The sequence below is a fragment of the Apteryx mantelli genome, chromosome 1 (assembly GCF_036417845.1).
Source record: "Apteryx mantelli isolate bAptMan1 chromosome 1, bAptMan1.hap1, whole genome shotgun sequence".
NCBI lineage: Eukaryota > Metazoa > Chordata > Aves > Apterygiformes > Apterygidae > Apteryx > Apteryx mantelli.
Window position 1 is genome coordinate 85,728,091 of NC_089978.1, and position 23,529 is coordinate 85,751,619.

Here is a 23,529-nt window from a genome sequence, read left to right on the forward strand (position 1 = left end):
GACATTTAAGTTATCCAAAATATACAACAGTCTTCCCTAAAAGGAAAGTAATGAAGTTTCTTTGGAACTTCCTGAAGCATTATATAACAGCCCTAAGGCTGTTATATAAATTCATCTCTCTAAAACAAAATAAAAGAGGCCAAGCTAGTTATTGTGAAGGACTGTCATATTATCAAGCCATTCAGCTGTAATGAACAGGGTTAAGAGGTCAGCAGAAGACTGCCTACGTTTAAATGCTGACAGACATTTTCCATCACCTTTTCCTCAGTGGAAAGCTGCTGCTGGATTTGATCACTTTGCAATTTTGGTAGAGCTCTCTTCTTTTCAAACTTAACAATTTAGAGATTATTCCTGGAAACAGTGGCTGCTGAGCTCATGTCCTTTTCTGAAGGCGTGTTGAATTTAATAGACAAAGCAAAAGAAAAAAAAATCCTCATGATGGGTTTGACTGGTATCATAGAATATAACAGAAAACTATATTTCTTTTTAACAGTTCTACCAAAGGGTCTAAAAGCTATTCAAAGCTAATGCAACTTTTAAGGAAGCCCCTAAATTACTACTGTTTCATTCCTGTGTTACCCTACAATGTATTTTCCTCATGGGATGTCCCAGAGACCACAGTAGGCTTCACAAGATAGTACTGTGTTGATATACAGCTTCAATGAAAAGCTGATACAGAGCTGGCCATAACTGCCTGGAAAATACTAAAGTAGGAAAACTGTCTTCATCTTCTTCTGTGCTAACAGAGCCTATTCAAATATCACATGATCATAGGCATGATATTCCTGGGATCTGCTGACTGATCTCAGCTATTTACTCTTACCTTTGACCAGAAAGTCCTGATCCACAAACAGACCAAACGGAGCTCCCAGGCTAACAGGCTGCAGAATGGGTACTGGACATTTGCAAGAAATTATCTTTCAACAGAGACTGTGTATTCTGCCTGGACAGGACAGCATAGAGTGCAAGGACTCTGTAACCAAACAGTGACAACTTCCCAAAATTAATTTTGCAGTTGACCATATCGCAGTTGCTTTGAGTTGTATAAAGTTGTCATTTTCATCAAATTTTTTATCAAAACACTGAAGTGATAGTTTTCCTGAGATCACTGAACCAAAGTAACAGAGCATTTTTTATAGATAACTTGTTGTAGATATTGCTTGCAGTATACGTTTTATTTATACAGATTGGATAAAAATGAAGTAAATTGAGTTTAGAATTCATAATGGCAATGCTCTGTGAAGTTTATGCCTAATCTAGCACTACAAACAGCCAATAAATGTATCCAGTGTATTCCAATGCTATAACATAAGTTGTTTTATATTTCAAAGTTAGAAAACAAGTGTTACTCCAGCCCAGTTTTTACATGAAAAAAGAATGCCTATAAAAAAATAAAGGAGATCTTAGAAAGGCTCTGGATGTTGAAGCCTCAACAGATGAGAAGTTACTAAAAAATAACACAATGTTATTTCATTCTTCTAATAACAAAAACGGCTATATATTGCATACACCTTGCTTTTTCAGTAAATGAAAGTCAGCCACTAAAGGTGAGCAGAAATGATAATTTAAACTCTGTAAAAAGACACTGTAAAAAACTGGACAAAATAACCCAAAACATACTAATAGTTTGGATTATCTGAACTGGTCACTTTGGGCTCCCTTTATAGCTGATAAGCATACACATCACAGGATGATTCATCTTATCTTAAAATAAACAAAAATAGGCCAGTGAACATTATCCTAAAAATCTCTTGATGTACTATAAGGAGCATCTACGGTGACCAGGTCTGCAGTGGATGCCTCTGCTATGGACTTCTAAGGTTACGGGAGGTGAATATCATCCTAAGGGTTTTATGAGGTGTTTTACATCTGAGCATAATCCACATATACATCGAAAAGGAAGTTTCACAATGGAGAACAAAAAAAAAGAATACCAGAAAAAAGTCAAGAGGAATTAGATTGAACATCAGCTTTACAACACAGAATAGATCATAGAATCACGGAATTGTTAAGGTTGGAAGGGACCTGTGGACATCATCTAAGCAGATTCAGCTAGAGCAGGTTAGGTTGCTCAGGGCCACGTGCAGTCAGGTTTTGAATATTTCCAGGGATGGAGACTCTTCAACCCCTCTAGGCAGCCTGTTCCAGTTCGTACAATGGTCATTTACATCAGGCCATCAAAATAAAATGTCAGGATTCAGAATGGTTCCTGGCCCTGCAGTAGTAAAGCTTGTAAATATAAGCTATCAGCTCATTAACTGAGCTCACAGACCAGATCCCAGCTTCCCACGGTGATGTGGGAATGCAGGCAACAGGCTTCTTCTGTTACATTCCCAAGGATGTTTTGAAAATAAAGGCCCTAATTCCTTGCACATCTGTGTAAGAGTTTGAATTTGAAGCTAACGAAATTACACCTGAGAGGAGAAGCACCAGCATTGTTTTGACAGGATCACAGAGTGCACAAGTGGCAATGTTGACTATTCTGTCACTTATTGAAATATGATCAGTAATGACAGCAAAATACCCAAATAAGCATTTGTGTAATTATGTACATATCGATGCTCTAAATATTAATTTGAATCAGGGAACAAAAAAAGTCGCTTTTCCATGAATATTTCACTGCCTTTTCCATTTGAAAGTGGTCACTTCACTATGCTGTCAGAATGTGGATGTGTTAGCTCAGACTGCAAAAAATTACTGCCATCAGTGTTCATGCAGCCATGATGATAGGAGAGTGTTTGTTGGCTTGGGTTACACTACAATAAAGGGGTACCCACCAATGCTACAGCCAGGTAATTATAGAAAGAGACACCCCAAAGGGCAAAGTTTCAGCACTATCAGAAAGATCTTTTCCTTCATCCTTTTCTTTCAAAGGTGGCACTCACTCTTCTCTTTTCAAACACATGGAGCAAATGAGGTGGCAGGTGTTTCCCCACTCCCTTCCCCCTTGTATATGATAGTCTACTTACTTATTACTGCACTCCTTCAGGTTGTTGGACTACCCAGTTGAATACCTTCTGCAGCCTGAGGGAACTGACACCCACATCCCCCACAGACAGTACTTTAACACTAAATCATAGGTTGAGTTGAGAGCGCCAAAAACTCTCCACCCTTTCCCTTGATGCTGTTAGATTGTTCAGGCAAAGCACATGAGATTCATTGGCTCAGAAAGGGTAAAAGAAGATGTCAGTCTTATTTCACAGCAAAGACAACATGCTTTTAGGAAGAGAGAACCTGCCTTAGTATAGTCTATGCAGTTTTGCTATAATTTCTATCCTGATAATATTTTAAGGATCAAATTTTCCACTTACACGCTCAGATAATTGCTTGGTTTGTGGATCCCCGAAAGACTCAGGTATAGAATAGGTACACAGCTGCTTGGCTCTGCCAAAACTGAGACAATTCTGGATACACTCAAAAAGGAGAGAGGTACCAATTTTCAGGCACCTAGATTCCGCCTATCTCCTTTTTGGAACTGGAGTCTTCTGCTTCTGAAATCTGCTTCCACAGTGGACTTATGACAACACAACTTCCTCAGCTCACTGATGGCTTTTCCATGCCTGCCCAAAAAGTGCTCGCACAATGAAAGGGCTCCTCACAAATTGCTAATTCAGCCTCAGGATGAACTAATTTTACATTGGATTTCTCAGTGTCTACCAAGAAAATGGAAAGACGTGACAAGAAAAGCCTTCTGAAGAGCTTGTAGATGAGAGCACACAGATGACACACCTCACTCTTCCTGGCCAAAGGGAACAATATGGATTTAAATCAAGTATAAGTTTAAATTAAGTATACATTTATAAGCTATTAGCTACTCAGTGCTTCTAGACAAATGTAAGTATTAAATAAGACAAATATAAGTATTAAATAAGCTTAAAACTTGAAGCTCTTTCATCTTTTCTCTTTTTGTTCTTGTAATTTTACTCATACAATCTCTATTACCTCCACTAGATAGCTCCCTACATAAGTACTGAACCAGTTCCCAAACTGGCCCCTAGCAAGCAGTTTGACACTGTAACCAAATCCACAGTCTCAGTATTAAAGAAAACAAACACACATATCAGAACCAAACTGAAGTTTTAAATTTCCTTTCTGAAACGAAGAATTACCTATATTGCATACCCTTCAAAGACTTTCTGTTGAAAAGTCATTAATTTTATCACTCCTAACATTCTTTCCTTCCTTCCCTGGGTTTTATTCATAAATGTGTTCTTAATTATGAGAAGAAACCATTGCCACATGTAAGCTATGCAGCCTATTGAAATAGCAGCTGCCCCAACAGACACCATAGTTTCTAGCAAAAGTATGACAGACAAAAATATGCTATGTCCACACTTAATTCTCCTTCTACACATCAGAACTGATTTACTAAACTTTTTGTATATGTCCAAATTATTTCCAAACTAACCAAAACAAAATTTTAAAAATGAAATAAAAGAAGAGAGGCTGAAATGGAGTGGGGCCTGCATACCAAAGCAGTTGTAAATTCTTTCAACATGTGGCTTCAAATATATTTGAAAGTATGAAACATCATGTCTTAAGACATAATGAAAAAAGAATGTCTTCCAACCTGTTCTTTTTCTCCTAGGAACAGTTGTTTCCTGACAGAATAGAGAAATCAGATAGTTTGCATCCAGATACTGTATTATAATCAGTTGTTCATAATTCTAGGAGTATTATAAGCAGTGTGGTCAAGGAGATTTTTTGGTTGGTGATCAGCCAAGATTTTCTCCAGTTTTGCTTCTTTAAATGCTCTGTATTGGACCAACTCACTCTTCTAACAGCTGCTTCTACAGGTCTCACTCAGATTTAGTCAATGAATCTTCCAGGATAACTTTTGTTTATTAAGTAAACTATGTGTTGATAGTTTGGGTTTGGGTTTGATTCTCATACTAACTTTATTTCATCTGACACCTTGCTTCAGCTACTTCTGTTTTTTTGTTCTACATCTCATCCTTCCAGTCCTTCACCTTCTCCCCTTTGCCTCCCTGCAGCATCTATGTACCATAACATGAAGATGCCCTTCCACAACTATACTCTATTTTTAATTCCTCTCTGCTCTCTCTCTAAATCCTTAAAGTCTCAGGCCCAACTTTACTCAAGCGTCTTTGCATTAACATAACATCAAGGTCCTCAAGCACGGACTACATGCAATTGTGCCACATCCTGTACAAATACAAAACAAAAAGATTGTAAGTCCTAGAGAACTTACAATATGGCCATATTGTACACTAAGACAAAGATCAGTGCAGACAGATAGGGGAGTAAAGGAACCAATAAGACAACCAGGTCATGATAGGCAGTGGGCTCAGCACAATCTCAAGCTATTATTAAGTTTGCCATAGGCAACCTGGCAAAGCAAATTCTTATGGAGGGATTTGGAAACATGGATTTCCCTAAATAGTTCAGTCAAAATTAACAACGATGAATTTTAAAATGTTGCATAGAACATATCTAAAATATAGCAGACAAAGAAAGAAATGGAGGCTGAAGACACAGAGGAGTATGGCAACTCATAGTTTTATCAATGTTAATTTATGTTCTCATGACACAGGAAATCATTGTAACCATTATTTTTCCCTGCATATCATTCTTCTGTTACTTATTGCTATCTATTCTAGCAATGGATATGATTGCTGCCAAGATAACACTCTTAACAGCCGTATCTGAAAGATCAAAACCTCCCTTCCACTGTAGAACTCCCTTCAATTAAAGAGAATTTCATGTGAATGCAAAATTCTTCCCAGGTAGATACAAATGCAAGATTGCAGCCTCAGGTTATAGACTGTTTAAGGCAGAGATCACATTTTTTGACTCTGTAAAATGCAGAAAACAGTTTGGACAGCTACAAAAAACTTCTGCAGTTAAGGAAAACATTCACATCATGGAGACCATTTAAGGACTGCAAGTCAATATGACAGGACGGTGAAGAAAGTGGGAAGGAAAAAAGTCTATTTCATTTGTAAGAGCAATAATAACCTCCAAGCCAATCATTTCCTGGCAGTTAATGGCCAGATGGATTAAGAATTCCTCCAGATGGCCATTAACTGCCAGGAAATAGCCAACTTCTTAGCCATTAGTGCTCAAAACACCATTAGAATACTGCTCTTCATTAGTTACATTCACATCATGTTACTGTGCACTGAGTATACGAATGCAGCAGAAAACCTTAGTTTGAAAAGACAACAAAAAAGAATGCAGATACAAAAATAGCATTGAAATAGATGTGTTTCACTTATGCACAGAGCTGTATTAATGTGAGAACCGTGAGAATGTGATGCTCACGGAAATCACTGAAGAGACAGTGAACAATGAAAGCTTCTATACACGAATCCACTTATGCACCTTTTCTTAAGTTCTGACGGGACCATCTCAAGGGGTGAAAGGTTAGTCTCCATGCCAAATCAGCTCATGGTTTCCCTGCTAAGACATCTAAAAAAGTATGTGACTGTTGAGATTAGGTTACTTGACCAATATTAACAGGACTAAGACAAAAATTCCAAGGCACAAAAACCACAACCATTTAGTTTTAGGGTGCGTATGATATATATAGTGTATATATATACACACACATACTTATTAATGCACCCAAAGAGAAACTATTTCTCCTTTTTCTTCCAAGCAATCTCTAGTCACAGAAAGCCATAATTTTTTGAATCATATGCTTTATATACATATAAGTACTTCTAGTTATTGATACAAAAAATGTGCAGTAAGACTAACTAGCCAATCTGTAATTAATTTGAGCTTGATTTATCAGAAAGTGTCAGAAGTTGAAAATAGATCAGTAAACTATCTTTGAAAATATTGTTCTGATTCTCTTTATATATGTGAACCAATATACAAACAAATTAGAACTGAAATGAACAATTTGCGAAGTTATAGGTGAAACAATTGTGGAAAAACAACTTTCTAGATGTCACCACTGCAAGATAATCAAAGTGTAACAGAATTAAAGAACTATCTTCAAATGAACAGTGAGTGCACCTAGGGCTCTATTAGATCTATTATTTTAATAAATGATACAAGCACAATACTCCTGCTCAAAGGCATCAGCCAATCCTTAGTAAAGACATAGGTAAGAAGGTCTCACCACACGTTTGTCACCTTTAGATGGCATTTTTGCAACATGTTCTACACAAAGGACCCTACTTTGGAAAGATGAAGCTAGTGAAAAACTCACCGGTTTGCCTGCAAAATTAAACGTCACTGTATGTTCACTTGGTGCTGGTGCTTCAAGGTTGTCCCACTGCGACTTACCAGGTTGCAGCTGATGCCAAGTTTACCCATTTTGAGAGATCTCCTACATAATACTGTGAAAGCTGAAACTATCAGAACACTCAGGTTCTCTGTAAGAGGAGCTGCCAGCAAGGCCTTCTTAGCAAGATCCAGCAAACTGCGTATTTCCCTGAGCCTGTGTCCCAAATATGCCAAAACTAGTTTCTATCACAACATGCTGCAGAGGTCAAATATTTAGAGAGGGCTAGTCTGACTGGGGCAAAGCTGTCTTCTTGGAAAAGAAATGAGGTGGTTTTTTTAAGACTTTCTTCCTTTTTTCACCATTGTTTTACTACAGTAGATATTTTTAATATGTTTTCAGGGGTTTTGATAGGTGGGAAAGGCAGTTAAAAACAAGTCAATACATTTTAAAAATAAAAGCTTTGTAAAGGTAATGAAATGAATATGTTAAAAAATGCCAAGGATTCTGAGGTCCTTTCTGAAATGCGGAAAAACACAGAAATACATCCAGAACGATGAATCATTCTAAAAGTGCCTGCAAACAGATGATTTACAAAGGATGGGCTCAGGAATCTTTACAAATGTGAACATGTATAAATTAGCAATTCTGGATGATGATGACCATGAGCTATGAAGCTAGTCAATCAATGACTGAAGAAGGCTACTGAAAGCATATAAGAACAATTGGGGCTGGCAAGCAGGCAGGCTGGATAGTCATTAAGTGCAATCCTAACATCTTAGTATCACTTCTGTGAAGCTGCTTATGTTCAAAGACAACCTGAAAAAACACTAATGCAGTCACAGTGTGCTGTCATACATTAATGGTGTATTAACATAACACAGCATTTGACTGACACTTGCCAGTTCACAGTGAACAATGAAATCCAGGTTTTCTCTTTTAGGTACATGGAGAGCTGTTCCTCAGCACGTGAGAGAAAATCCTGAATGATATGTTTAGGGCAAAATGGGAAAAGGGGACAGTTGGAAAGGGCAGGATTTCTTTTAATCTATGTACTCTGCATTGGTATACTAATATCGGAAGAGCTTCAAATAACTGAAGCTCAGAACAGGGTTTTGAATACCTTAGGCAACAACGACTTATCATGTCCAACTGTACTATACAATTTTTGATCTAGCTGTTTGTTCTAGTGATTTATACACTTTTCTTCTTTATGTACCATACTAGGTTTGTTCCGTTGAGTAATCAACTGCTTTACTCACTATTTGATTACCTTATTCCTTTTTTAGCAAACAAGAGTCCCTGCCAATTACAGGGTACAGATGTCTTACAAAGTTTAATGCCAAAGTAGAAAATGCTCTTCTGTACACTAGCAAGAGAAACGCCAGAAACTTTATTTCTGTAACAAGGAATGATGACTTAAGTTCCAACTTTGAGTTAGACATAAGACAACCAAGTCATATCTGAATCTCACCTGCCTCAGGCAGGCAATACATACAGAATATCCTCTTACTTCATCTGTTGATGGCAAAATATCTACTGACTTCAGTAGGGCCAGAATTTCACTCCTAAATTTTTTAGGTAAAGTGATTTATATCATTAGGAATGTTAATATAGAAAAAATCTGACAATGACATTTTCCCAGTTAATTTTATCGACAATAACATTCACCTTGTTTTGTGTATATTCTCCCTGTATGACTATCTCTTCAATGAAGCCTATGTGAGGATATTTTACAAAACAGCAAGCTGCAATGACAGTGCAATAAAAGGGTGATTCTGAAGAAAGCACTGTGGACAGCAGATTAAGAGACTGGGCTCTATACCCAGCCATTCTGCTAATTATCTGGCTTGGTCAACACCTACTTATCTATAAACAGACCTAATAATTAGTACAGTGTCCCTCACTTTTCCTCTACTTTGTGATGTTCTCTAGGCATTTTTTTCCCCATTACTGGCTGACTATATGTGAAAGACAAAGAAATGGTAAAAGAAAAAGAGACGGTAACTCTTTTTTATTAGGGAGAAAAAAATAAACAATACCATATGGACCCACTACATTCCTGCCAGAGGGCAGTAAATGTCAGCACTGTAGTATATTTCCTGCTTTGAAAATGAACTGGTTTAATTCAGAACTGTTAAACTTCACAGCAGTGGTAACCCCTTCCTGTGTGTTGTCTTTCCGTAGGGCCAGTCTCTTAAATCGTTCAACTCTGCTGCATGCTAGAGATTTAACCCTCAAAAAATGAAACTATTCCTGCAGTCAGATTTCTGCAATAAGGCTATGCTTTGGTCAGAACCTTCCTTCTTTCTCCAAGGATGAGTTAATCTAATAAAAATGCATATCCTGCCCAAACATTCATTAGGTCTCATTTTGTCCTTCCTTAATACAGCAAGATCACTGAACAAACAAATTACTGAGCCTGGGTATAAATACCCAACCTTCAATGGCCATTTGTCAAAGGTGATCAAGACCATACCAGAATTCATGCTCTACTTGTAGGCTGGGCAGCTGCTGTTTTTCTTGCATTGGTTTAAAGACACCCACTGAGAAAAAGCATCTGGTCCTGGAGAGGGAGTAGGAACATGAAATCTGAACAGTCTGAGCTGATACAAGTCTGAGGTTTTTATATATCTACACACTCTACTGTGCTCTGTCCCACTTTATTATCTAAAATTCTTATTGGAAATATAGCCATGTACGTGGTCACAACTGCCAACCACTAATAGCTTTGTTCAACAACCACCTGAATTAAGATCTGGCAGTGCAGACTCCTGCCTTTATCTGCAACAACCCCATCAACAGCCAGGGGACTGTGGAACAAGACAGGGAAGGATCATCTGTAAAACAGCTTGCTGAAAAATCATGGTCTTATTCTCTATTTATTATGCAATGCAATAGATGAAGTTGAACCATGACCATCTGAGAGGTAGGTAGCCAGGGTGCTTTTCCTTAAAGTCGAAACAAACAAACATTTTAGCAGATGGTACAGAAGAGAGCCACCAGGTGTTCAACATACTGAAGCTGCACAGAGCTACAGTCAGCTTTTGTCATCTGATGAAAGACTGAGACATAAATGTATCTTAGCAATATCTCGAAAAAAAAAGGCAATAAATGCAAAGATATAAGAGAGTGTAATGAAAACAAATTCATGTTACCTTTGCAGCCTTGTCCACTCTACTTGCTAACTTCTGAATTTATTCTTACTCTTAAAGGATCTCTAACACAGAGCTGTATTTTCTTTCATACTTATTGATTTAGATTCACGTTGGCTCTATCAAATAATGGTGTTGGGTTTTGAGGGGTTTTTTGTTTACAATTGATTGCATACAGATTTTTAAAAGCTGCTGAAACACAAAAGACAGAAGTTTTTAATTCTCTGGAGCAGAGAACTCTATTCATTGTATTTATGCACATAACGCCTAGCACACAGGACCACCAACATCTGATTGAGTTTTCTATGCAAAAATACAATTAAAAATAATAGTGAATAACTGCCAGTGATCAATTACTCTGGTCAAAAAATATATCAAGTAACTTACAAAATAGAATATTTGGGGTAAACAGAAGTCTCGGTCACAATGGGAAAAATATCTGCATCTCCCAGCCACTATCACAACTGGAAATCTGCTGTCAGCCCAAACAACAAGATCAAGAGGACTGAGCTGTTCCCATACCTTATGTGCTTTGTGCTTTCCCCATAGGTAAGGGTAGTGTCACAGTGACAGAGTAAGAAGGAGAAGCTAGTGTTTAACGATCACACTTAAGAGAATTCTATAAAAAAACTGAAAAGCACCTGATTATAATGTTAGTAGTAGCCAAAGAAATGTTATTCCAATATGCATTTATTTTCTCTTTCTCCTGTAGAGGTTATTCTTAATACAGATAAGAAAGATGCAGAACTGTGTATTTCTGCAAAACAAGTAAAAAGGGATAAAAATGCAAGAGCTGTATGTGACTGCTTTATGTCATGCAACAAGGGTGCCTGGAATAAGTTAATGTCAGAGGTAATGTGATGCTCAGTTTCAGAGAGTTATTAACCAATGATGACTAGTTAATAAACATTAATTCAGTCCTTCCATTCAGATTATGGTCTAAATATGATCCCCAATTTGCAATGGCCTTATCAACTCTAAGAAATGCAAAGAGCCATGTGCACTTTTATAAACAGAGTCAAAACAACAGCTGTCTTCTGGCAAAAAAAGTCTCCTGTGGCACTTGTACTGAAAAAACTGGCTAAGTTTTGTTGGAACACGCAATTGCAAGAACTCTTATCTTGATTTGCTTAATGGCATCCACCAAAGCCATGAAGAACAGGAGTTCCCAAGCTTGGTTCACCTGCTTATGTGCCATCATCATGGGAAATGTTTTAACTATGTTTTTAGTACTGGCAACAGCAGCTCCAGTTCTGTTTCAAGTCCTGCACAAGTGTGTGGGGAAACAGGTTTCCAGGCTCATCTCACAGGCTTCTGTGAAGGAGGAGGTAGAAGTGGTAGCAACAACCCCTCCAAGCCATGCATCATTCATTAGCATAGGAAGAGGCATTTGACTGTTACTCATCTCTTGCATAAAATGTGACAGGCTGAATTGGTTTAAGTAGCATTTTGAAGCAACTGGGGCAATACTACCAACAGATACACCTAATGTGGAAAGTGACCTGTTGAAAGCAATGTTTTGGGAGTAAGAATTGAAAGCCTTCCTGTCCTCTCTGCTCTGGCATGACACAGGGCAAAACAGGCAACTAAAATTCCTCCTCTCTAATAGCATCAGGAAGCAGCTTCATTTGATCAAAAGCGGTTGTAATAAAACAGAGACATCTGCATCTGAGCTACTTCCTGAGGTCAACAGGCCCGATTCAGCTTAAGCTAAAGTAGAAATCTAAATTTCAAAAAAAAAAAAAAAAAAAAAAAACCTTATCCTCTCCAGTGATAGCTAAGACCTTTAAAGTCAGGTGAAATAATTCAACTTTCAGTGTTTCCAGAAAACTGTCATACAGCATCAAGCCTGAAGTTCTTCTAGTCAATGTCCATCTGTGATCTTTGGAACTTCAGTTACACTGTTTTCTTCCCCTTTCTGTAAACATATACTTGCTCCATCTGGTAAGGAGAACCATAAATCTCCCCAGACTACTTGCTATTTTGGCATATTTGCAGTAGTTCACACAGATGGAGTGCATATATACAAATGGCATAAGGAAAACACTTATGTATGCATTAAGTGGAAGCCTCAGCTATGAACAGTGTTTCTACTGTATTACTCAGAGTGAGTTCCTGATTATGCACATCTTAAACTCAGCTGCACTTTCTGTCTTTCTGCACAACATTCATTGTTTCTTCATGACTGCTTTTTGTCAGAAGTAAAAGATTTAGTGGATGAAGAGAATGCAGCAAATACCACACTTGAATTATAGCAAATCCTTCATATTCTGTCTTGCAAAATCTCACTTGCAAAATTGATGTGAATTGGCTAGCATGAAAACAGTCATGTGGACAGAAAAACTCCACAAACATAAACAGAGGGTAATGATAAACAGCTATGTACAAAGTCAGGGGAGACAGCTAATGGAGGATTTAGGGATCAGTGGTAAATCTGGTTTTATTTAAAATATGCATTTAGTATCAGGAAAAGTAAGGAGATACCACATTAATGTAATCTTTAGATGTTACCAAACTGGGAGGAATGTCAACAACCACTCAAAAGGGAGAAATGATACAAAGCAGCTTTGATCAAAAGCAGGGGGAAGAGCTTGGTGAAACCATGTCTAGGAGAATTACACATTTGGGAGAAACGGATTAATCCAAAAAACTGATCCATACAATAAGGAGAAGGAAACAGGGTAACAGTGAATGACACAAATGGGTAATTCTTAAGAAACAGCAAATTAGAGAGATCTTCATAGTAATGTGGCACCTAAGATGACAAATGCATTCTGGAACTCCAAGTGCAGAGAGGTCACCTAGCAAGAACATCCTCCTCTTTCCTTGTCCCCCCCATGCACTTACTGGGATACTATAGAGGCACTCAGGCAGGGAGAGGGAGGCAAGCTAAAGAGATTGTGATTTCTCCAGTTTCCTGTCTATCCACATCCATCAACACCAACAATATCACGCGCATGTTCTATCACTGGATGAGAAAACAACATGGCATTATGGCCCAGCTATCCACACATGGCTGCCATTGCTGCTGTCTGTCCTCAGTTCTGGGCCTCCAATTTCTAATGTTAAAAATTGGAAAGCGTTCAGAAGAAAAGCCTCAGAAAAGGAAGACTGGGGAGGAGAAAGTAGACTGTACTGGGAGAAAAGAGCATGATGCTGTGACTGTTAAGGCCTTGTATTTGTAACACAAGATGAAATGTCAATATTTGCTATTAAGAGATACACCATTTCACTGGTGTTAACTCCCATGGTATTTACTGCTTTTTAACGCTCCAGATCCTGAAATTACATAGTTATACAGTATTTTTTTTTAAGTTTCTTTCAATGCATTTTTGGAGGAAATCTTCAAAATTATGCAAAACCATAACATATATTAACTTTAAAAAAAAAAGTGCCTGAAGACCCAATTCTGAATTTCTGAATACTTGGAGTTGGTAATACTGTTACTTATTTTCTTAAGTCAGCTATAGAAACTGGGAATAATAGAATAAGATCATAAAAGAAATGAGGCAAAATATTAAGAATTCCTTGACAGAGAAGACATACAAATAGAAGTGGTATATCCCACAGCACTTGGCTTCTTCAGCCTGGTGAACCAAAATACTTTTCCCTCTCTAGCCTCCTGTAACATGGCACTAGTTGCATAGACACTGACAGGTCTAGCACAGCCTTTTGAGACTCATTCTTGTGGGAGATAGAGGTCAAGAGCCATACTTATTCATGACTGAAATGTAAGGCCTGTTGCTCAAAGTGAGAGGTGAAGTCCCTTCTATACCTCAGGAGCAAGGGCCAAAGAATATCTTAAAACACTACTTAGCTCATGCTCCCTGGTAAGACTTTAGCTGCAACATGGCTGCACTTTAAAGGGAAGGCTGGGGCACCCCAAATTAACCCCTACTCTATCAGGCATCCAGCTCTACCAGAAGAGGATGCAAACCTGGATACTCTGCTCCATGGAGACTCTTTGGCTTTGAACCAAAGGCTGAGGGGATAGACAGCAGTGAACACAAGCTGAACACACCCTGCAAGACCACATAGCAGCAATAAAAGAGCTGCTGCAGACTGTCTCAGAGTGACTTGCAGAAAGACAGAAATTTGAGAATGAGCAGCAGTCTGCAGTGTTCACAGTGAGGGGGGAGGATTTCCCTAAGTGTCAGGGCAGGGAAAGAAGTCCAGAAAAAATTCAGGAGAAGAGCCTGGGCAGATAGACACAGTGAATACCCTAAGGAACAGACAGAAAGAGGAGTCTGAAGACAAAGAAGAGACAGGCCATAACTTTTGCTTTCAATTTTTAATAAGCCAAGATTGATAACGGTTTGTGCAGCATGCTAATAAACACCCCACTGACACAGTGAGAGTGGAGACAGAGATAGGCGATGAAAGTCCATAGAAGTCAAGCCTATTCAATTTCATGATCCCTTTTTCCACACTGTACTTGACTGTACTTTAAAATCTGTAAAAACATACAGAAAAATTCAAAGAGCAAACTTGCACTTGAGGCTTCTCTCAGAAACCTCCAGTCTTAGAGATCAAATCAATTGCTAGAGATTTTTATGCTCCACATGGATTGTTTTCATGGCTGTTTTCATTAGTAAGAAAGAAAATGCTTCCTATACTAGTTGGAGATCTATGAAATAATTAGATGTAGACAGCCAATTATGCCTCAAGAATTTGTTAGAAGTAGAGATAGAGAAAAATGAGAGCCTGAAGCAATTCAGACAGCCATGTGGGTTTTACGCTACTACAAGCTTTCTATATTGGATGAGCTCTGCTTTTTGGTTTACTATGTCAGTGGTCTGGCAAAGAAAAAATATTCTAACATGAACATAACATGGTAGGTATCACATAGTCATATATAAATGTCCTCAGAAGAAAAAGGATTCAAATCTCCTGCCTTGAGCTGTCTTTGGGATCATTTTAAATAAATATATGCAAAAATGGTATAAATGCCTAGAAATATAGAGAAAATGAGTTATTAAAAGAATCAGTCCAAGGTCTAGTTGGCCAGCACCTTTTTCAAGAAGCAGCAAGCGTTAGGTACTTCAGAGGAAAAGTATGATTTCCCACATCGAAAAGATTAAGTGTCATTCTGTCTGTTTTCTAATAGAGGCTGGTTAAAACCCAGAAGGATGCAGTTGAATATCACTTCTGATTTTTTTTTTAACCGATAACCACCACAACTCTGAATACTCTTATTATCCCTGTAATCCTGTCCAATCTGTTATGGATATTGTTACATTCTCAGCATCAGCAACCTCCTATGGCAATGAGTTCCAAAGCCTAACTACATATTTGGTGGAAAATGCACTAGTTTTTATTAGTCTGCAATTTGCCAACTTTTCATCTGCACTGAAGGTCTCCTTCTTGTCTCTTAGAATCAGAACAGACAATGTTCCTGACCTATTTAAGTACCATACACTATTCTGAAAAACAAGAGCTTGCCCACTTCTGATAGTTTTGTTATGGTTTGTTAATCTTTTATAAATAAAGAATTCCCAGACTACATTAAATCTTTCACTAATTCCATTTTGTTGAAATGGAATGAGACATTCAGCATGGGATCTAGGAGTAGCCAATGGTACTAAATAACAATCAAAAGATATACCTGAGCAATTCCTTTCCTAAAAATAATGTGAAAATATAATTTAAAAAATCATAAATCAAATTATCCTTTAAACACAATGGATTTTATTGTCCCAGGCTGTTTCCCTAAACATAGATCATCCAGAGACACTCCCAGCAGTTGGATTTGCTCTTTGGTCAAAACAGAGGTTTTGGCAAGCAACTGTTTATATCTGTCCAACATTCTGAATGTAGCAATAGACCCAGATCCTGCAATTTGTCTTTTTAGTCACCATTTGTCTATTCTCACAACTAATGAGGTGATCTCTACATATTCACTGCATCTTGGCTAGAAGACATTTCACTACTTTGAATTTTAAGCCTGGCTAGTTGATTTTGCTGCTTTAAAGAGAGGAGTTTTTTTCATAAAAGCTTTTATAAAAAGCTTGGCTATATTTTTGAAAACTGCCACTGGAGCCCAGTGCTTATGAGTATTATTACAACCAGCCCTCTGATTCACAACCTTCTACAAGGCAACAGCTGCACAGACACCTGCATGCAGGACTTACTGTTTGCAGCAATGATTATGCGGTTAAAACAGCCAAGGCCCTAAGCTCTACTAAAGCATTCCTTGCAATTTTCCTTCCCTTACTCACTTCTACTTTTCTTTCCTAAAGCATATGAAGGAATCAAAATCCTTAGACTCTCTTTTGTTGACCTTATAATGGTCTCTTTTTCTTTCCTCACCATGAACCCGAACTTAAAACACTTTCACAGATTACAACATTTAAAAAAATGTGCCGCACTTGACTGACCTGTTTCACTTAGCACCATCTCCTTGTACCATGTGATCAGCCCACTCCATTCAATACCTCTTCTCTCTACTGAAATTGTTGCTTCAGAAAGGTTGCCCTCAAATGTGTATTTTTAAAGATGAAGCAGAAACTGCAGAACTTGTCTTGCAGAAAAAGTAGAGACAGGGGTTGGTGCTTGGGGATCATCCATTCCAAAAATTCTTGTTCCTTCTGAATGTTTCATTCTTTCTGTGGTTATTTGAATCTTCTGTGGTTAAAGGAATCCTTGCTAATTATCTACCTGTAACACAGAAGACATCAAATATTTCCTCTACCTAGCTTGCTCTAAAGGTATTATCTTTGCAAGAAATTCAGTCACAGAATTTCATATGACCTGTGTATGTGCAAGTCTGAGTTTTAGGACTGCATTTCCCTCACTTCATATTCCATACCAAACTGAGGTTTTAAAGTTAAGACCACTCTACCTAGACAATAAACAAGAGGTACTTCTCAGGGCTGAACTGCATCTTGGAGTTGCCTGTCTCTCTTCACTGAGAAAGCCTATGATGAGCATAGGCATCGCTTAATATATGCAGTGAGGGGCTAAAGCTGGAATGAATCCAGGCCTAACTTTTCTTCTCTTACATTTTCAGAAAAACTTTCAAACTCTTTCACTTAGAAGTGATCCAGCATCCATTCCTATACTGCATCTTTTACACAGAAGTTCTGGCTTCTGCTGTTTTGATGGCACAACCTTACTACAAATTCATATGTACTGCAGCACCAGATACAAATGTGGAACAGCAGAGAGATGTTTATTTTCATTATCCCTAGTATTTCTAAATATGTTGTAGTCAGGTAAATATTTTATTTAGGACACAAAATAAAATATATTTCATGCACTCCTGGTAAATCAGGATATAATTCCCAGACAAAAGATGATTACCTACATATCAAGCAATTCTTTTGTATATGGAGGAATTTATAGTGGAGTGTTTTCTAGCTGCAGAATGATGTGCATCAGTCTTTTAAGTACTTGATTTTGGCAAGTTCAGCCTCACTACAATTGGGAACCGATGAATGGCTGGAGCTCTGTGCTCTGAACCGACACTCTACATTTTCGAGTTACTGATTTTGATAACTGCACTTACATGTTGTTGGGTTGGTATGAAACAAGTGGACTTCAGGGCGAAGGCATGCATTACAACAGCATCCACTGGCTGAAAGAAAAAGGTCTACAGAGCAAACAAATAAATAAATACACTAACACTTTGTGAAAGATGGCCCAGGAGAAACCTCATTCATACAATGAATGCCTCTGAAGGAATTGCTAGTACTTTATTTAAAGAGACTCCCAAAATATTCCTTCTATCACTCATAATACTCTTGATGTCCACAAAAAAAAGTGCATTTTTTCTGCTATGTGCACATTTGTACTATGCCTTGTGGACTGGAGAGGAAAAGATTTTGTGAGCCAAACTATTGCACAGCTATTTGCAACAGAAAAATTGAATTCTTTCTGATCCACAGTTCCCAGTGCGCCAGTTTGTGTCTGCCTATCAGAAACAAATAAGAACAGCAAAAAAAAAAAAAAAAAAAAAAAAAAGCTAAGCATTCCTGAAACTGTTGACACTTTTCCTTCTCTTCATTTATGTGGTCTTCAGCTACAGATGGAACCGATTACCTTCCACTTCCTTAGTTAGGAAATGGTCCCTCTGTACGCTTTGTACTGCTACTCAGATGCTCTGGGTACATTTATGCAGACAGTTATGAGTGAAATCCGCCCCCATGTTAAGTAGGTCAAATATAAGTCAGTTATGGAGCAGATGCCTTATGGACACAGATATGGATACCAGCAAATACACTTAGTGAAGAAAAGGTTATCTGAGTCTGAGCACAGCACCATGATGTATAGTGCATCCACCCTGCTCCAGACCCAATCTGACTCACACCTGTCATGGGCAGAGAAGCCCACATCTGTCTGCACCCACTGTGTAGATATGACTGTCTATGCCATTCTTTTGTAGGTAGAGACTTGCTAGAAGAGATGATTAAGGTGCACTGTCACTAGTACGTATACAGTTCATTTCCTCCAACACTGCTTTATTTACAGTGGGATTCATTCAGGCTAACATTAGCTATCTAACTACGTCCAGTCTATGCTTTTGTGTAAAAGTTTTTGTTGCATGTCTTTCTGTAAAAGCAGTGCAGAAAGAGAAGCACTTAGACAGTTAATCTATCCTGTCTGAAGAACATGTCTGAAATGGAGGGAGGATGCAACTTTTTCCAGTTATTACACAGAAACTTCAGATGTTCAACTAATTTCTATAGAGCCCTATATGCTTTATGGGAAAAGTACAAAATTGACACACTTCCTGAATGAAGAAACTTATAGCCTGAGCACATAATTTGTCTGACTAATACCTGATACTCAACCTCACTGAACAAGAGGCAGAAAAGTAAGATACAGGCAGTTATTCAGGGCTCCAAAAGTTAGCACAGGAAGTTTCAACTTAATGCAATGGGAAGGAGGGAGGCAAAAGAAGAATTCAATAGAGAGAATAATGTGATGAGTCGATCTCCTTATGCACCTGACTATTTTGCACAGATACTCTTTCCTAATCCTGCAGACTCTCTCCTCTGAAGCCATTCCTTGAATGGACACCTGAACTGAAATCCCCTTGGGTTGAGGACTACCAAATAGATATGCACTTCTGACAGAAACATTTGTGTGCTCTTGCTTTGCTTCAGAGCTGCCTGTCAGCTTAGCAGGAGAGGAATGCAGAGGCCAAGGTCGGGGTTGAAGCTGGAAACAGGAGGGTGGGCTCCCGGGCTCCCTGTGTGGGCAGCTGGAACCTGCCTTGCAAGCTGTGCTGCTTGTTTTTCCTTCCTAACTGTCTCTGATTAAAAGATCCTGCTGGTTCACAGTAAAGACAAAAGCTCAGTTTTCCTTGACAAGACACATTCCTGTATATCACAAAGGCATGACCTCTCCTTATCTAAACCTCGTATGTAAGGATATCATTGACTTTTTTTTGGTATACTCCTACATCTATCTGTGTGGAAGCTATGAAGGTATAAAACCCTAAAAAATTAGCCTTCTAACACCAAATTTATGAATGAGAATAAGCAGCTTTCCTCATACATATCAAAACCTCTTCAAGCCACAAAAATAATGAATGAATGAATAATGAAGATTGAATTATTTCTCTGCCTTAATTGTTCTGAACCAAGAGGTAAAATATGAAACAAAAGCACTTTTCATTGTTCTTTCATTCTTTTAAAGCAAGGTACACTCTTAGCTACAAAAAAATTATTAGGATAGAAAATTACATATGCAGGTGGACTTAATGTTTTTAAAATTTTATTTAAATTTTGCCATTTCAAACTGCACTAGTATTCCATAGAAATGGTTCCAAGATCAGTTCTTATCTGACCAAACATTTGGAAACAATGGGTATTTTTTTCTATTTTTTAACAAGAAACAAATAATGTAGCTCTTTTTGATTATATAATATTCATTAGTAGGCACTACAAGCATGCATTAAGAAAGAAAATCTGTCATAAGGCTCAGCTAAAAGGAACGTATACTTCTGAAATATATTTCATTTATAATCTGAAAAATATTGCAGGCCCTCTGCTATGAACACTAGTATGTATCTTTACATTATCTATAAAGAGCGTTTATGCTTGCTAAGGAAAGCAAAACCATGTAAACAAGCATGGGAGGAGTGGCTGATACACCAGAAGGTTGCACTGCCATTAAGAGGAGCCACAACAGACTGGAGAAATGGGCAGAGAGGAACCTTGCGAAGTTCAACAAAGGTAAAGGCCAAGTCCTGCACCTGGGCAGGAATAATCCCTGGCACCAGGACAGGCTGGGGGCCGACCATCTGGAGAGCAGCTTTGCAGAGAAGGACCCGGGGGTCCTGGTGAACACTAAATTGAACATAAGCCAGCAATACACCCTCATGGCAAAGGCGGCCAAGGGCATCCTGGGCTTCATTAGGCAAAGCATTGCCGGCAGGTTGAGGGAGGGGATCCTTCCCCTCCACTCAGCCCCGGTGAGACTCACCTGGAGTGCTGGGTCCAGGTCTGGGCTCTGCAGTACAAGAGAGACATGGACCTACTGGAGTGAGGCCAGCAAAGGGTAACAAAGATGATTAAGGAATTTGGGCTTCTGACATAGAAGAAGAGGCTGAGAGAGTTGGAATTGTTTCCCCTGGAGAAGAGAAGGCTCAGGGGGGATCTTATCAATGTGTATAGATACCTGATGGGAGACTGTAAAGAAGATGGAGCCAAACTCTTCTCGGCAGTACCCAGTGACAGGACAGGAGGCAACTGGCACAAACTGAAATACAGGAAATTCCATTTACACATAAGAAAAAACTGCTTAATTGTAAGTGTGATTGAATACTGGAACAGGTTACTCAGAGAAGTTGTGAAGTCTGCATCGTTGGAGATATCCGAAACCCAACTGGATATGGCCCTGAGTAACCTGCTTTAATTGACCCTGCTTTGAGCAGGGGGATTGGACTTCACAGTCTCCAGAGCAATTACCATCTTAACCATTCTATGATTCTGTAAGGGGTGAAGTACTGCTCTACTCTTTATGCCAGAATTGTCAAATACAAATTCAAATACATATGGATTTTGGTTAGGGTGAAAAAAACCATGATCATCAGTTTTATATTTTCAAGCTGCAGGAATAGCTTGCCTATCAGAGGGACATTATGCCTGTCAAGTTGAGGGGATTATGGTCAACGTGCCTTAAAGCAGAATAGCTGTGATGCTTCTCTTAATATAGCTATACCAGTAGGCTATAACCTTTGCTATTGTGGCAGCACTAATACCACCTTTCTCTGGGATTCCTCATGGTCTGTGCCATCAGCTCTCATATGCGGAAAAGGAGCAAAAGGCTGCCATTATCGCCCTTTTGCTTGGATTTAAGTGACAACAAAGTATGATGTCATGCAGAACTCTCTTTTTGCAGTCTGCTTACTACATTCTCCTGGTACCCTATATCCAGCAGTCTGCTCCTTCATGCCAGAGGAACATCACTGCACCAGGACAGCAAGAGCAGGCAAACATCCAGCTTTGCAGAGCTGTTCTGACATCCAGTCCCTATGGCAAAAAAATTCCAGGAGCTAAACTACAGGGTAGAGGGGGTGAGTTTTCAGAGAACAGGAGCAGCATAAAGCCCATTTCAAACTATCTACCTTGACTTGGTTGTTCCCACTATTCTTCCCTCTGAACTATTTAGTCCAGCCTGTAACTAGCTACATCCACAGGACCCTTTGTCAGAAAGACTGGACCCCCCTTCGTCCCTCTGAGTGGATGAGTTGTGTCAAAGAAACACTGCTTGCCTTTTACAAATGCATTATTTGGTTCTTATTTGTTACAGATCTCTAATCTGACATTAACTGGGCCTTCTCGGGCAAGTAGTCTCAGTAGATTCAACAGCAAGTCAGAGCTGTACAGACAAGCCCTGTGCAAAGAAATGTTGACAATACTCTTCCCCTAACAACACATGCACATAAGACTTTTTTCTTTCTAAGTGGAGAACTGTGTCATAAACATGACTTGTAGTATATCATATGAGCGAATGATTGTAATAAAATGAGGCATTACAAGAAATATATCTTGCTAATTAGAAATGACAAGATGGAACAACTACGACAAAACTGCAACCCTCAAAATATGCTTAAAAAATTCAGAGAATCTCTACTCTTAAAGTATAAGGAAACTGAGAGAAAAGCCATGTTTAAACTTGTCTATAAATGTCTGATAAATAAAGCTCTACATGATACAAACCACTTGCATATACTTACCAGCTGTCTGTGTTCTCAAGAATTTACCTTTGCCCCCAGTGCCTCTCCTGAAATGACGGATGCAATTACATCATTCTTACAGGACTTTGGTATTGCTTCATTTTCATTCCGTGATACTGAGGCTCTATCATCTCTTGCGAGCTCCTCAAACTGAATCAGATTTGCAGACCATGGGCTAGGTCCCTCTGAGAAAGACATCTCTGCATGAAAACCTGTCCGTCTCATCCAATAAAAAAAAGGAAAGGCTGACAGACTACGCAAAAACATAATTCAACCACTGAATTTTAGAACGCAGGACCACAGGAGCATAGCAGTGGGGCAATGCCACAAAACATTTCCCAGTGTAAGAAAGTTAAGGTTTGCAGCAAAAGACTAACAAAGTACAGTGTGACACAGACAGAAAACACAGTGTTAAAGGCATCACAAACATCCTGCCTCCCTCCAACATGAGGGAGTATGTTAAGGGAAGCAGGAATGGAGAAAATAAATATTGGAATTGGACTGTGTGGGACAAACTGATGTGGCTGAAGCTTTCATCTGATTCGAAGATAGATTAGGTAAACAATCACTTGATATCTATTCTATCTGTTGATTTTCTGTGTTGAAATGCTACATGGAAAAAATACCACTAAAATGTTAATCAGCTTTAACAGATCAAGAAAGCACAACTATTTACTGTTGGTGGAGATTTAAGCTGCTCAAATCTAAAGATTCTCAGTAAAACATGGCATGTTGGGAATTCATCTGGAATGTAAACATGCTACATTTGTAAGGGCAGAGTACAATACTTTGAGTTCAGCAGCTGGTCGCAACATAACAGAGAGATGCAGTAACAAAGCAATGCGGTATTTCAGAGTCTTCATCAATTCACATAAGAAAGCAGAAGGAGCTTCATAAATATGAACTACTCCTTTCTGTGAAGATAGCCTTACCTGTAGATAGAGTGGCTTCAGTTTAGTGACATGTCCACAGAAATCTTCACAGGCCAT

General features: G+C 38.6%; 2 long non-coding RNA genes across 3 annotated transcripts in view; both read right to left on the reverse strand.

The window, feature by feature from the left end:
* The window catches only part of LOC106491082 (uncharacterized), a 29,303-nt gene extending 12,488 nt beyond the window's left edge, over positions 1 to 16,815 (reverse strand). For both annotated transcript variants that reach the window (XR_001293724.1, XR_001293723.1), the window contains exon 1: positions 16,731 to 16,815. This is a non-coding gene — a long non-coding RNA (uncharacterized lncRNA). The remainder of the gene's footprint in view (positions 1 to 16,730) is intronic.
* Positions 16,816 to 16,936: 121 nt separating this feature from the next.
* Positions 16,937 to 22,624, reverse strand: LOC136991124 (uncharacterized). The gene is made up of 3 exons (XR_010883158.1): positions 22,541 to 22,624; positions 20,980 to 21,060; positions 16,937 to 17,010 (listed from the first exon to the last, which is right to left on the reverse strand). It is a non-coding gene; the product is annotated as an uncharacterized lncRNA (long non-coding RNA).
* Between the last annotated feature and the right edge of the window lie 905 nt (positions 22,625 to 23,529).